We start from the raw sequence: 16,699 nt of genomic DNA, 5'->3' as shown, positions 1-16,699 counted from the left end.
AAAAAAAAAAAATATTGTAATGATTAATTTGGAATTATAGAATATGTGATATATATGAAAGTAGTCGCATAACATACCAAAAGTCTGCAAAAGTGTAGTTACAGAAATATACGAAAGTGTCATGTAACACATCAAAACAGTCATGTAACACATCAAAAGTGTATAAGAGTAGTCTCGTAATATACTAGAAGTATGTAAAACTGTAGAATGATTTAATGAGCCAAAAATGCATAAATACGAAAAATTTATGAATGAAAAATTAAATTTGAATTTCAGCTTCTCAATTATTGCAAAAAGCTGAAATGACTTAATGTTTTTTTGAATTTTAATCGAAGACTAAACACGAAAAAAAGAGGTGATGACATAATTATATCTATCAGTGTACGCACTTCGCACTCAAATATAATCTATAAACTAGCTCTTCTCAACAGGTAAGAGTGAGTGACAAGACCTTACCTGTCAATACGCGGCTGCCGTGTGCAGGTAGGTGTTGGAGGAGGGGATGTTTGGTAATTCGGCTTCTTATTAATCCATGCCATAAGTTTCTTATTGGTTAGCGGCCTTGTCACACAATGGCCTTTTCTATCAAGTAAGAGGTTAGTAGTACAATTTTACTATCGCTTGCATGTCCAACCTGTGATTATATTCGCACGAGAATCGTGAAAAGTACCCCCCTTGTTGGGAATGCGAAAATTGGTTGTCTTGCCCTCTTTCCTCTCCCCATTGCACAATATTGTCTGCAGTCGGCTTCTCTTGATATCTTTTAATGTTATACTGATGGCTATTTGTTCGGAATGTTTCAAAAGTAGTTACAAAATGAAGGATGAGAGTATATTTTATGGGTAATACCCGAATTACTTCTTGCATAAACGTGCTCTTATATGCATTTTAAAGCATATTCTTTAATCATTTATTCAATTTTAATGTTAAGAGCAATTAACAAATTGTTTTCTCTTATTATTATAATATTTATATATTTTTAAAGAGATAAACTTTGTAGTTAACTTTTTCTGTAGAATGTATAATCACGTGTCTCTGTAGTAGTTTGTTTTTGATGTACGCTTTTAAATTTGATGAATTTATTTTAAAAATTTTGTTATTTTTTAAAAGATTTACAGTTTATTCCATTTCAATTTTGATTTTAAATATTTTTGCTTTTGAATTTTTTAAATTTTTATTGTGAAATATCTTACATTTTGCATTGAAAGACTTAAATTCTTGTTGGAGTAATTTAAGTTTAATTTTGAATTACTTAAATTATTATTTTAAATGCTATAATGCAGGCGTAAAACAACTAATAATTGAATAAATATCAATGTAGGTCTTTACCTAAATAGAACTTATGCTCTTATTCTTGTTTAACAAGACAGTTTAAACATTTCACAAAGCTAAACAACCTACTTTCACTTTTATTTTACCTATCAACCATTAATAACCAACTATTAATGATTTAACTATGCAGCCCTTAAATTTAAAAATTAAAATTTTTAATTAAAAAACGTAGAAAATATGAATAATTTAATTTATTTTAATGTTAATGTGTGTACTTAAATATTCAATATACTTAAATTGAACTTAAATATTGAAGGAAAACTTTTAAATAAAATAAAATTATTTTACATTCTTTTTAAAATAAACATATAATTTATCTAAATGTATAAATTTATAATTTTTTAGATTTTTTTAAACAAAAGAAAATTAATTAAAATTTAATATTTATTGTACCATTTTACACCTTAGCAAAGTTTAATTATAATTAACTTAATATTAATAACATAAGATTAAAATATAAAGTATTTTTTTATATTTTCTTATTTATTTATGAACGAAAACAGTTTTTGGAATAGCGTATTTGCAACTGTTTTTACATGTTTAGAAACACCTGGCAGAGTGAAGACACGTATTCTGAATCACCCCTCACTTAGCTTCCTGCATTAGACTTTTTGGAAATCGAAAAACATAAAAGAAGAAAAAAAAACATTTCCATTATTATCTAATAAATTTGTAAATTAAACAGTTATTTACTTCAATCTAAACAATTTATTTCAATGAAATTTAAGATAAACCTTTGAATATTACTTTAACTATGTCGTATATAAGCGTTTCTCAACTGGTAGATCGTAAACTACGTCACTTATTAACTCATTAAATAAAAGTTTAAACTACATTATTGGTTAATTCATTAAAAGGAACGTTAAATATATATTTTAATATTTTTATGAATAATTTTAAGAATTAAAAATTAAAATTAAGTCCTTCAAAAGCATTCAATAAAGGTTGTTATTAACTTTTAATTTAATTTTCTAAATATTTATATATTAATATTTTTAAAAAATAAAAGAAAGTTTACTTTTTAAATCCCAGTTGGATGTAAGTAAACCCTTCTAACTATTTAGAGGTGATTATACATTTAAAGGTGTAATATCTTATCGTTTATTCTGTCTATTAAGCTTATGGAAAATATATTTTAAAAAATGTATTCGAGCATTAAAATTAATGACAATAATACCGAAAATAGGTAAAAAATATGGTCAATCTACTCACTAAACATAAATCGCAATTCATTACTCCTGTACTTTTGACCCTTTTATGCAAAAGTTATACATTTATATGTATGATACAAAATTATTATAAAGTCAAGATTTAAACATAAAAATATTGCTTTTTCTGAATGTTTCATAAAAGAATTATATGTAGATTTTTTTTTAGAATAAAGACATAATAAAGAAAATAAATAAGAAAATTTCATTATAATACTTACAACTTGGTAATTAATTTTATAGTTTTTATAGTTTTTAGAAATTATCTACAAACGTTTTTAGATAAATTCTATTTAAAATTTTTCTATATCTTTATTAAATAATAAAGTATTAGATAAATTTTAAAACCCTCTATTTAAATCCTTAAACTCTATATATCAAAAAAATTAATTTTCTGAAGAAATTTTTTATACAAATTCTAAAAATCCCCTTTATTTTTTCCATTTAAACCCTAAACTTTAGTTCAAAACTCTATTAAATTTTAAAAATCCTATTCAAAATGCTAATGTCTTCCTTATAACTCCTACTAATAAAGTTTTTTAGATAAATTCTTAAAATTTTTATCTATACTTAAAATAATTTCTTATATTAAGTTACATTAACTACACGTTTAAATCTTGTTATACAAATTTTTAGACGTGAAGAAAATACGCAAAATCATATTGCAAAAATTGATATTTTAATATAGATTTCTTTGATTTAACATATTCAAATTCTTAGATCTAATTATGGGTTAAGTCGACATCTTGCATGTCAAAGGTCAAATGTTTCAGACAACTATTAAGTATTTTGAGTGTCTTTTACAAACCTGTTTGATTTCCACGAATTTCTATTGGAATTATTCTGCATAAAATCTTAAAAATTTACATTCCTAAAGAATATAAACATCTAAAAACATTTTATTTTATCGGAATGAATTCTATAAAATTACATTTTTACAATGATACTCGTGGAAAAAAATATAGTAATTTCTATTTGAATATTTTGAAAAATTGTAAATAAAATTATAAGATATAATTTTTCAAAGATTTTTTAGATTTTATTATGAAAAAAACAGCAAGAAATGTTAATTTTTTATACTTTTTTTATGGAGTTGAGATCGGTAGCGTCATTAAAATGATACAGTTTTAAGTGGGATATTCAACTGTTGTCAAGATGTGTTTCCGTACTTTTCTCGATTTTTGACCTTCCGAATAACGTCTAACCTTTGCGCTCCTCTTCGATTTAATCACGAGGGAGATGGGTTACTTCGTGTTTCCCTAGAACATCCTTCTTGTACCTCTAACGGTATTGTACTCTTCTCATCTTCAGGCATCAGTACGATATTAAAAAAAAACAAACTTTTAGTGATAAATTACTTTAAAAAATAAATTAAAAATTTTAAAAACATAATATCAAATGATTTAGTAGAGTTAAAGTTAATATCAACTAATTTAGTGATTAGTTAGTATCAGGTGATTTAGAGAAACCAAAGTAACAAAACCCCATAATTTAATATAGAGCTAAAGTATTACCTGGTAGTTTAATGAAAGTATCAAAGGCTTTAATATGTTAATACCAGGTATTTTAGTGGACTTAAAGGTAATTTAATGGAGCTAAATAAAAAATTAATTGATTTAAACAGCTTTTATTGTTAAAAAGTTATGATTACTTTATCAAGGATTGTCTGTGATCTTTCTAATAAATCCACTTACTAACTAGAATGAGCACAAATTCTAAATGGCAGGAATTATATCCATCATAAGTCACAATGACACTAAAGGATTTATCAAATGATTTCTGTATAAAGTATAAATGAGAAAAACGAATTCAAAAGCAAAAGGGAATGACGCAAAAACAGATGAGAAGGTCACGACCTTAACTGGCAAACCACACGACCCGGATGTTGATTATTAGCTACGCTCGAAAAGAACTAAACACCTGAGATAATTCGAAATTAGATGTTTGCTGTAGGTGTTGGTGAATAGTTTTGATTGCAGCAATTAGTTTTTTATGCTTTTTAAAACTGTACTTTCATCTCTTCAAGCGGAACCGTGTGTGAGATGAATACGATTCTCAAGGATCCGTTGCGCTTTATTATGCTAATCTCATAAACGGAATATTGAAAAATCCTTAAAATATATAGGCCTATAGAATTTTTAAATAATTATATATATAGATGTATATAATCGTATAAGGAGTCAATTGGACTGTAATTTTAAAGGTTTTATATTCCTCAAATGGCATTTTGATCGGCTATAATTGTAACTGAATATAAGTATTGTATATTGGTTTACGTCACTTTAAACTGTTCAATGAACTATTCTACTAAATTAAAATATTTTAGTAGATTGATTGATTGATTAACACAAAATATTACAGTTTAGTAAAATTGGAGAAATTATAATCAAGTAACTCAATGGAATTAAAAATATTAGAATCAGGTGGAACTTAAACAACTAAAATCAGGTAATTTGATGAGATTAAATTACTAGAATCAGGTATTTTAGCAGAATTAAATATATATAAATCAAATAATTTTATGAGACTAAAACTACTAGAATCAGGTAGTTTAGTGAAATTAAAAATAGAGCTATTGAAATTAAGTAGTGTTAATAGAGATAGAACTATTAAAATCACTTAGATTATCCAATTAAAAGTTCGGTAAGTAAAATCTATCGATTTATGGGATCAAAATGAGTAGACCAATAGGGGGTTTGATAGAAAGTCTATTGTCTTCTCCATGTGCGGTATGGAAGCAGATGTTTGGTAAAGTTCTTCACCCGGGGCACATCCAGACAACCCACGTAGATTTATAACAGTGATCATCATTTGACCAGACATCACCTCTTCTTCTTCCCAGGGCCGAAGGGTGCACGGTCCGAGCACGATTTTCCTGCCACGTGAAGGGAGGAAATTAATATTGGGCTTTGGTAATGTGAGAATGGTTCACACTTTGCCGTGTCGCTATAATAGCTGTTTGTCTCACATGATTTGTTGCTTGCAAATCTTCAATTTTCTCGTCATCTTTCGTTAAGGGAAATGATTTCTTATTCTAAACTCCAATGGCCGCTTATTAAATCACTAATCGTCGCCATTTTCTTATTCTAACTCCTTCTAAAAAATTACAAAGTAGGCTTTTTTTTAAACAAAAAATTGTTCCTACACTCCATCCTTCTTTAGAAAAGTCTAAAAATAAGAAAATTATACATATATATATATAATAATAATAATAATTGTAATTTCTAAAAAATTTACATTTTAATCCTATTTTTATCACTATATTTTTTAAATTCTAAAAAACTTCATGTAAAAATTTTTTAAATACTAAAATACGATGATTACCCTCACAATTTCGAAAAAAAAATTAAATTATTGCCTTATTTTATAACTAACATTTACATTTTCTAAAAATTTATACTATAAACTTATTTTATTTTCCAAATTTATTTGAATTATAAAAAACCGTCTAAATTATTTTAAAAAGTTAAAAAATTAATTCAAATTTATTGAATTTTTAAAAACATTAAACTAAAGACGTAAACTAGGATTTTTCTTAATTTAAATTAAAATAAAAAAATTGCTTTTAGCCCTTAGTATAATTAAATTAATTAAAAATCTACCTCATGTTGGTAGATTTTTAATTAATATACATTTCTGTTTTATATACAAGAACAGCGTCTATCTTATGATTTATCCTGTACAAAAAAAAGTACTTGAATTTCACATGATTAGATTTATTATAAGTTAAATGCCACGCGATGCGGTCGATCCGACACGATGCGACTCTCTGAGATGAAAATTCTATCTTCAGTTTATTTCCTTATAATGTTTCAATTATATTTCGTCAGACTACTGTGAATGTTTTATTAGATTAAGATGATTTCAATTTGATAAGTCATTTTTTAGTTACGATGAAAAGAAGAGTTTATCAAAGAACACACGGATGACAGACTAATACTAAAAAATTAACCAAAATTATACCTGAAAACATTAAAAAAATGAAACTTTATAGTCAAATTTTTTCAAAACAATAATAATTTCTAATATATTCTATATATAAAAGTTATACAATTTAAACAAATATCAAAAAAATATTCATTGAATTTTTAAAAAAATATAATTATATGTGTAAAATGGATGAAAGTCTCGTAAGAAAGGGAAGATAAGTACAGAGCTATAGTTATTTTTGCATAGAACAGAGGGAAAAAAAGATGCAATTCTCACTCAAAAAGTGAGAAAAAGTACACATAAAATGCACTTTCTATTTTTTTAAAAAAAATGAGAAAAATGCAATAAATAAATACAATTCTTGCATAGAAAGATAGAAAATTACGAAACAGATACAATTTTTCATAAAGAGAAGAGGGGAAAACAATGCAAATTGGATACAATTCATATACAATAAGGAGAAAAAAAATTATAAAGAAAGACAACTTTTCAGTATAGAAAAGGGAAAAAAAACAATTATTTTATAGAATAGTAAGTTAAGAGCAGATAGCTTTTCTATGGAGAAAAGAATATACGATACAGTACATAATGAATGAAATTCTTGTAAGAAAAAGAGCATAAGTACAGAGCAGATAGATTTTTTTTTATATAAAGAAGAGGAAGAAAAATGCAAAATGGATTCAATTTTTGCGCAAAAAGAGATAAACGATTCAAAGCAATAAATTTTCTGTATAAAAGAATGCAGAATAGATACAGTTTTTTAAACAAAAAGTAAAGAAAAGTACAGAGCAGATGGTTTATGTATATACATATAGGCCTACATAGTAAAGAAAAAGATGCACAATTCTTGCACAATAAAAAAAGAAAAGTATAGCAAATCAGCTTCTTTTTGTATAAAAGAGAGAGAAAGGATGTAGGGGAGATACTGTTCTTATACAGAAAGAGAGACAATATACCAAATTACTTTTAAGATAATAGAGATGAGAATTCAACAAAAGTGAATGGGAAAAAATACCACGTGTTATACCAAGAAAGAGATTAGTCACGTGACACACAGACAAAAATTTGAGATAATAAAAACGAAAGCCATTTGTTCCTTAATATATTTAATTAATTCATTTATTTATAAGTGAAAGCAAACATAAATAGGTTTACATTTAAAATAAAATAGTTTTTAAATAAGATTTTTAATTAAAAAAATTACATGAGATTTTAAAAATTTTAATTCGGAACAATTTTTTAAAAAATATTTCGGCAAAATTCTCGTGCCAAAAACAATATAACGCAACACAATAGCGCGTAAACATTTGATTGAAAGGACAATGGAGAGGGAGGAAATTATCGACGTCATCAAACCGATGCGGTTTGATTGGTGTATACAGTCAGTGGCGTCACTAATCACCAAACCACGTCGGGTCACGACATCAGAAGTGATTTGTCACAACAAGTGGAGAAAAAATTGGGTGGTAATTGTCCATTCTCGCTTCTCACTTTGTTGAATTGCAAATCAGTATCTATAATTGCCACTTTTACATTTCACGGCGTACATGAGAGATCGTTTCTGTGTTATTATACTTATACCGACGTCATGTGACCCGCACAACGAGGCGTTGAAGCGGCGCTTCGTGGAGTCACCCAATGGGCCTTCGGGTTACTTAACTGTCAGTTTAGAAAACAAAGAACTCTCCTCTACCCTAAATGTATTAAGCACTGGTTGGTTGCAGCAAAGACTCAATCTCCCCTTCTTACTTATTAATACTCCACACGTGACTTTAAAGCGTTAAAATTAATCATTTTAAACTTCGTGTTTAATGAAAATTTTTCACTAAAACCTATAAATATGTGTAGAAAAAGAATAAAATATTTTAATAATTAATTTGAAAATTTTTGTGCAATTATGTATTATATTAATTAATACTGAATGTATTACGCTGCTAATAATGTATACATCCCATTAAATCTATGCCCATGCTGCCTCATACTTATACATTAAATTTTGAATAGCATTTTTTGACTTAAATCTTAGTATCAAGTCCTATTCAGGATTTATATACTTCAGAATATTCATCCTACAGATCGTTAATTTAACATAAATAAACTGCGAGCATTGAAAAAAATTATAGTCTTGGAGATAATTTTTTAATTACAAAATTGTTAAATCTCAATTTAGAAGACTGATAAGTAACAATCTTATGTTTAAATTCACATTCAGTTATAAGATTCCGAGTGGTGGGAATGTAGAAACTATAGAATCTCATTATTCTTAGGAACTCTTAGTCAAGAATATAACCATAAGATCATACGAATGATCTTCTAGTGTAAAAGACAGTAATCATATAGAATTTCACAGAAGAACAAAGATTTAACAACGAGATTCTGAGTGATAACGATGAGCGACGGGATGATCTATACCAGATCATCTTCGTTAATCATAGGATCACATAGTTAAATTGACTATGTGATCCTACGAGTGATGTAAATAAAACGTGAAGTTCCAGAATGTGTTTATCCTGTATTTTATCATTTATCTCTCCTCTTGGAATATTCTCACTTTAAAAATCTAGACTAAAAAATAATAATAGTACTATTTATAAAACTATTGGAATGTATAAATATAACTTAAAATCTTATTAAACGTTGTATTGACTTGGTTTCATATAATGTTATTGTTTTGCCTTTGTTATAAAGTTAATGTAGGAAATTCTAATTAAATATGGAAAAATTTTAACAATTTATGGTAAAATACAATAAAGCAATCTTTTTTAAAAAGATATTACGTAGTTAACATCAAAATTGGCATAATAAGTTAGAGAAAAATGTGAAAATGCAAACTGAAATATAATCCTATAAAATATATTTATATAACTATTAAACTATAGAACATAAAATTAAGTTAATTCTTTAAATTTAAGAGTTTCGTATGTTTAAATGTAGTACTATACTTTTACTCACTGTTCAGATATCATAGGTGTGCACATTAATACCTTACACTTGGACAGAATAAAGTACCTAAACAGTGAACACGAGTATGAAGCAGTACTTTAATATGAAATTATAAATCGTATTTCATACTCTAACAAAAACTATAAATAGTTCAATTCTAAAAAAAACATTTATTATTAAATAGATTAAAGTTTTAACTGTCTAAAAACATAAGATTTCAACTAAGTTATTCGAAGACATTAAATGCTTGAAACAATAGAAGCATACACGAAACCATAGAGGAACAGTTACAACCTATCAAATTTACATAAACTTAAAATAATAGATACTTTAGACACAGGGGTAACTGAAAAAGTAGCCATAAAATTGCAAGTACCATCGAGTAAGATAATAGTAAAGAGTTGCTATCGATTTGGCCATCGATGCCCCAAACACGTCGAGAAATTGAATTTCAAAAGTTAGACCCTCTAATCGCGGATGTACCTTTTTAATTAGATTAGAAAACCAGACAACCCTCCTGCCAGCTGAAACAGTAGATTAGGTGGTTGGTAAACGTGATCGGTTCCACCCTCACAACAAGGAGCTGCAAAGGTCATACATACATCACTCGTCTCAACTATATACAACGTTACTTTTACTTGTAAGATCCTTATTTTTATTATTTTGATTTCAATTTTTGTAAGATAGATTATCTTATTTCTTGTTATTAAAATAAAAAATATATAATTTTGATCGATTAAGGTTATTTTCGAGAAATTATTATAGAAATTATGTGTCTAGAATTGCTTGTTAATCTACCTTCTAAATTATTTTCTAGCTTCATGTTTAAGAAAATGCTCGATTGTAATGTAGATTCAATTAACGAATTGAATTTAAAAACTTATGCGTGTATTAAAAAAATTCAGCACAAATTGTGCATAAAATGATGCATGTATAAATGTGTGATTGTGTGCTTAGAATAGTGCGTGAATGATATAAGAATGTGCTCTTAGAATGGTGTAAGAATGGTAAATGAATAATATATAAACTATGCATAGAATGATGCATTAATAGCATAGAATAATGCATAGAATGTTGCGTACAGTTGTACATAAATAATGCATGAGTAGCATTAAAATATGCGTTTAGAATAGTGCATAAATGATATGAGAATTTGCGCTTAGAATTGTGTACAAAAAGAGCATGATGATATTCATACATAGAATGACTGAATAGCACACTATAGTAGACGAATGTATAAACAGTAAACAAATAGCGAACAAATGTATGCATAAAATAATGCGTGAATAATGTACTATTACTGTATGAATGGTATGTGAAGGAATACGTAGAAAAGAGCACGAATTGTGCATGAATAGTGTATGAATGATGTCTAGATTATAATCTGTGCAGCACTCATAAACTATAATTGATAGATATAATCCATAGAATGTAACGTTTATTTATCTGTTATTTGATCCTTTAACCGACAGCCAAGTTTAATATAAATTATTATAAATTAATAAAAGAATATATTAGATCGTTTGTCAGTAATAACTTGATCAATCAAGACATATTGTATCATCAAATTATACCAATTTCAGGTAGAAAATATTTAATTATTCCAAACTCGGCAATTTTCGCTTTTTGTTCATCAAATTCTTTTGTACTTTTTTAATTTTTAGGAACATTTTCTAATATTTCAATGCATGAAAACTTCAAAATTATATAAAAATTCTCTGCTGAAACATTCTAAGTTAGGTTTAAAAAAAAACTATAAATAATTTATGCAAAGTTACAGCCTTTAAATTTTGGTAAAAGTTTTAGTAAATCATATATTTAATTAAACGCATTTATAGAAAATAAAATTTTAAAAGTTTATAAGTATATAATATTAAATTTTATGTGATATAAAAACACTTATGTGGTAAATTTAATTATAAATAAAGAAAAATTTACCTAATATAACGAAATTCTACGAGTATTTTCTGTAGTTTAAGTTTTTGAGATTCTGTATAGAAATTTTATATAAAATAAAAAATATATATGCAATATATTGTTATTTTAAAATAATAAGTGATATAATAAATCAAGGAAACTTTCGGTTGACTTTAATTTGTAATTATTTTTTAATATTCTTTCCCTGAAATTAGTCATTTGTTATAATTTCGAAACACGAGCTTTAATAAATTATATGTTACTTATTAGATAAATATATATATTTATTTTTAACGCTCATAGAAAAGCGTTCTGTGATTGAATGTTTTAATTTTTAAAATTATTTGTAATATTTTCGTGAATAAACTTTTGTATAAAACTACATTTATTGCTGAGATTGAGATCCGAACCCACGTTCTTCGTAGTAAAATATCTCAACTGCTGAGTTACTTCAGCATAGAATTTTCGGAATGATTAAAAAAAACGTGAGATTAAATTCAATGTTAATCTAAATACCTAGAAATAAAGGAAATCATCTTTCGTATATGAAGTAACATATCGAAATAACAAATTAAAATAACATATTTAGATTCTACGCATTGTATCAATTACCTTCTATAAGCTGTTCACAGATTGCGATCTACGCACCATTCTGTGCCATATTTGTATCCTATTCACGCTTCATTTTATGTCACCCCAGTATGTAATATTCTATATACAACTCATACACTATTCACGTAATATTCTATTTACTATTTATGCAACTTTCTATGCATTAACCTTACATCATTGTTTATCATTCTATGCCTCATTCGTGCATTATTCGCACATTATTCAGTATCATTCTATGCCCTTTTCTACGCACTATGCACATTATTTACATATCACTCTATGCACAATTTACACACTATTCATACACTATTCGTTAGTTAATCACGATAGTCCTATGTACTATTCTTGTCCTTGTCCTCTACATACCATTACTATACTACCCTATGCACACATTCCCATATTATTCAATCATATTATATCGAATTAATTTATCAAAGAAAATTATTTATTTTTAAGAAATATAATGAAATTTTTAATATATAAATAAGGAATATTTTATAATTTTTTCCATATAATACCGTAATAACTTTATTTAATGAAAAATATAATTTTTTGAAATTATTTTGAATTTACTTGAATTATGCTATAAGAAATCATTCTGCATACATTACTTTAATGACTTATAAATAGATTTATTTAATTTGAATTTTTTTGGTTTTATAACTATATTAAATTTGGTATTCCCCGAAAGAATACAAAACAGAAAAACTGCAAAAAGTTTATAAAATATGAAAAACTTGAAATAAAGAACAAAATATATTTTAAAAAATTCAGAAACTATAAATATATTCGAAAAGTTTTCAGTAAGTTAATTCTAAAAACTTTGAATATAAGTATTTAAAAATACATAAAAATATTCTAATCCGTGATAAATTGTGATCTGTAATCAAAAATTTAATCGGCGAGGTTCAACGGCGTAATTGGAACCGATATTGGGGGTGGAGAATTAGAACGTGTAAATCTACATTCACTTTGCACCACTGTGGATATAGCCACTACCGGTATGGATGAAAAGTAAACTCTTAAATATTGTATAAACATGTGCATTTTTCACATCTAAATCTTTTTCCTGTACTTTTTTTGTTTTTCTTCATTTAGGCTACTTATTTACAAACATAAGGAGATAAGCTCTGTTTACGCTATCGGTAAAGTTATGCTTTTGGAATCAAATGACGATCCTAAAACTCATTAAAAAATTCAAAAAAAAAATAATAATTATAAAAATGAATAACGCGTACAGCAGGATCTATAAATACAGAAGTTTTTTTAAAATAATATTCATATTTACATATAAATATCCAAAAAAATCTTCCACTTTTAGATCTTATTGCTCGTGTCATTCATTTTATATGTATTATATACAGGAACACCACCATTTTTATGCTAATAATTTATAAAAATTATGCAAATAAATTTACTGTTTACTGCTGTCGAGTTAATGGAAAGTCTAATAGGAACATCTGAATTTTCTTCAGTCAGATTACTTCTATTGGATCTTAGGATGCTTTTGCAATCGAAATACTTCTTTCAGCATCTTTTAGCATTAAAGGCATCAGACAATTCCTTTTATGCTAAAGTGGCTAATGCCAGTGGCATTATTCTCCTCTCACTTGTATAGAAATCTACAGGATTTTTATTCATTGTTCTTTCTGAAACTGCAGTTTTATATTGTGGGCTAGTTGCCCACGTGGAATGCTCTCTTCAGAAAAATTGAAATGTATAAACGATTTAAAACTATTGATATACGGAATACACACAAAAAATGTCGTCAAACTAAAGTACTGATTATTTTATGTAATTCGTTGCAATTTTTGTATTTTATTTATTTTTATCTTACTTTTTCTTTTTGTTGTTATTTGGAATGTGCAATTTATTTTGTGGGTGTAATCATCAGCACTTCTGGCTTTACGTCCTTGAAATGCATCCTGCCTCTAAAATGGGAATTCGCTGGCTTGTTTGTAAAGAATGGCAATTTGCAGCTAAACGTTTTCTCATTTATGCATTTTTTCAGGCGATCCCATCAAAAACGTATAACAAAGGTTTTACTGTACTTCGAAAAGAAGTACAGTAAAACCTTGGTTATACGTTTTCAGTTATTAAAAAAGTTGGTTTACAAGTTTAAGAAAAAATTACACAATTTTTTGCATTTTATGTTGAATTTTTTGTACTTATACAAATTCCGAAAACACGCATTTTTATGCATTTTCGTCTTGTTGATTTTCTTGATTTTTGAATAATCTCAACATAACATGTCAATTAATATAGGACACAAGGGGTATGCATTTTATGCAAAACGGCATTCCTAATTATATATATGTATATATGCACAGTATATACAAACTTTCTAGAATTTTTATTATTATTTTTATTTTAAAGAATTTTTTTTCCGAATTAAAACATAAAGTATTATCATTGCGAAAATAAAACAATATCAAATGACTTAAAGGCATCATTTTCATTACTAGTATTTTTTAACGGATGCCAATATGAATTCTGAGTTTGCATAACTATTATCTGTCTAGAATAACAAATTTTAAATTAATCAAGAATAATAGTTCTTTTGGTTTTGTAATCCTTCTTTCAAGTACTTTCAATAGCAGCTTAAGACATAGATAACCTAAACTTTTGTATAGGGGTGTAGCGCTTTTAAGGTCTCAAACACGCGCAAATACATACTTGTCGATATTCGGAATCCGTACTAGCTAGAATCCAAGACTTCAGATCACTAGTGGCCGAGTGGTTAAAACTACTGAACACTGGTAGTTTGTCGTGTGTTTGCGCCTCGCCAACGGGCTGGAGTTTTTCGGGTTTTTTTCACATTTGTAACACCTAAATAGCGACCAGTTTTCCATAGAAAGTCTCCCCAGAAGCATCCCCCTTGGCAGATCGCCCACCTATCGCGTTGCCGTAACCAAATAAACCAAACCAAATCCTAACATTCATAACATCAAAGTATCGCGCAATCCAGTCTTTACATTATATACACTTATAAAAAGATTTTCCCAAATAAATTCATGGATGTCTATGACCTTGGATGACATAAAACCTTGTTTGATCATTTGACTAATTGGTTCCTGTAACCGAGTTTCAGTCAAATGTTAAATTCTTCTATAAATTTTTTAAAACGTTTTGAATTTTTCAAAAATAATATTTGATATGTACTTCTTACAATATTGGATGGTGACAACGAGGATTAGGCCTAATATTTATAGGATAAGAGGAATCTAATTTATCGTTGTTGGTTTCATTGGTAGCCTAAACACTGTTTTTGGAATCCTTTAGATCTTCTGATTTAGAGAATCAGGGATACTCTCTCTCTCTCTCTCCCTCTCTCTTCTCTTTTTTCCCCCTCTCTCTCTCCCTCTCTCTTCTCTTTTTTTCCCCTCTCTCTCTCTCTCTTCCTTATATCATTCTTTAATGGTATTTTTTTTTTGTTTCCTAAAATCGAAAAGATAGGGAAGAAGTTTCTTTAGTCTTAATCTTGATCCGTGATAGCAACATCTTAATATCGGTTATCTCTAGTAGGATTGTTCTTACAAATAAAATATTTTGTTGTTAAAATCTTGAGAATTAAGTCGATTATCAAATCCAACTGATATTTGTTCATAAAGTATACATTAAGGTTGTTTTATTCATTTCTATCTGATCTTGAAATGAATTTTGTTGTTTTATTTCATTTATATTTTCCTTCTATAACGGAGAATTGATGACAATTTTAAGTTTAATATTTAATTCTATACTCAAATTTTGTTCTATATTAAAGATATTCTTACTTCGTTTATTTATTTATTTTTGTATATGAGTTACAGAGATAATTGACTCCTGTTATTCTTTCACTATCAATATTTAGTTTAACTGAACCTTCTTCAGGTTCCTTAAGATTTTCTTTTTTCTTAAGAAGATTACTTAGAGATTTCATAATTTTCGTATTAATTTTATTTATTTATTATATCCAGTAATTAAAATGAGTAAAACAATATAATGCATGAAAAAATGAATAGAAAGCCAACAAGATAGAATGGAAGAGTATTCAGGGAGAAAGAGACAAATGGACTGACAAAAAGTGAAAAGATTGAACAGAATGATGTTTTGTCAAGTTGACTCAGTAGTAGAATGTTGGAGATTAAGAATATAAATGAAAGTTAAGTATAGTATTTTTGCTTGTGTTAATAACACAAACTAAGAGAAAGGTCAAGAAGGAAATTGAAGAAAGGAATGATCCAAGGAACAAGCGAAAGTAGAATTGGACTGAGAGAAAATGTAAGGACGAATAAAAAGATTGAACAAGAGGAAAAGGCTTTATCACGTTGCCAGTAGCAAAATGGTAACCAATGAGATGAATATCAGGTTACATTTAGTATTTCTGCATATATAAATAATAAAGACCAAAGAGAAAGGCCAAAAGGGGAGATGAAGGAAACGAGTGATCAAAGAACTAAAGATAGATAGATAGATAGGTAAGAAACTGAAAAGGAGTAAAAGGATAAATGTCAGAAGGATTGAACAAGACAAAAAAAAAACATTTAATTGATTCGGTAGTAAAATGGAAGCTAAGAAGTTAATGTAGGCCTATGTAACTTTATCTTCTTCTTACTAAAGATTGCATTACCGACAAGCCGGTAAATAAATTTACCGGTAATCAACTGAAACTATATCGATAATTTGATATTTTTTATTGGTAAATTCGGTAAAAATAGGTAGATATGTAATAATTTTATGAAGTCAAATATTTATTTCTATACACTTTCACCTATATT

The sequence above is a fragment of the Centruroides vittatus genome, unplaced genomic scaffold (genome assembly GCF_030686945.1).
Source record: "Centruroides vittatus isolate TY-2023 unplaced genomic scaffold, ASM3068694v2 contig_301, whole genome shotgun sequence".
NCBI lineage: Eukaryota > Metazoa > Arthropoda > Arachnida > Scorpiones > Buthidae > Centruroides > Centruroides vittatus.
This window is presented reverse-complemented; position numbering follows the sequence as displayed.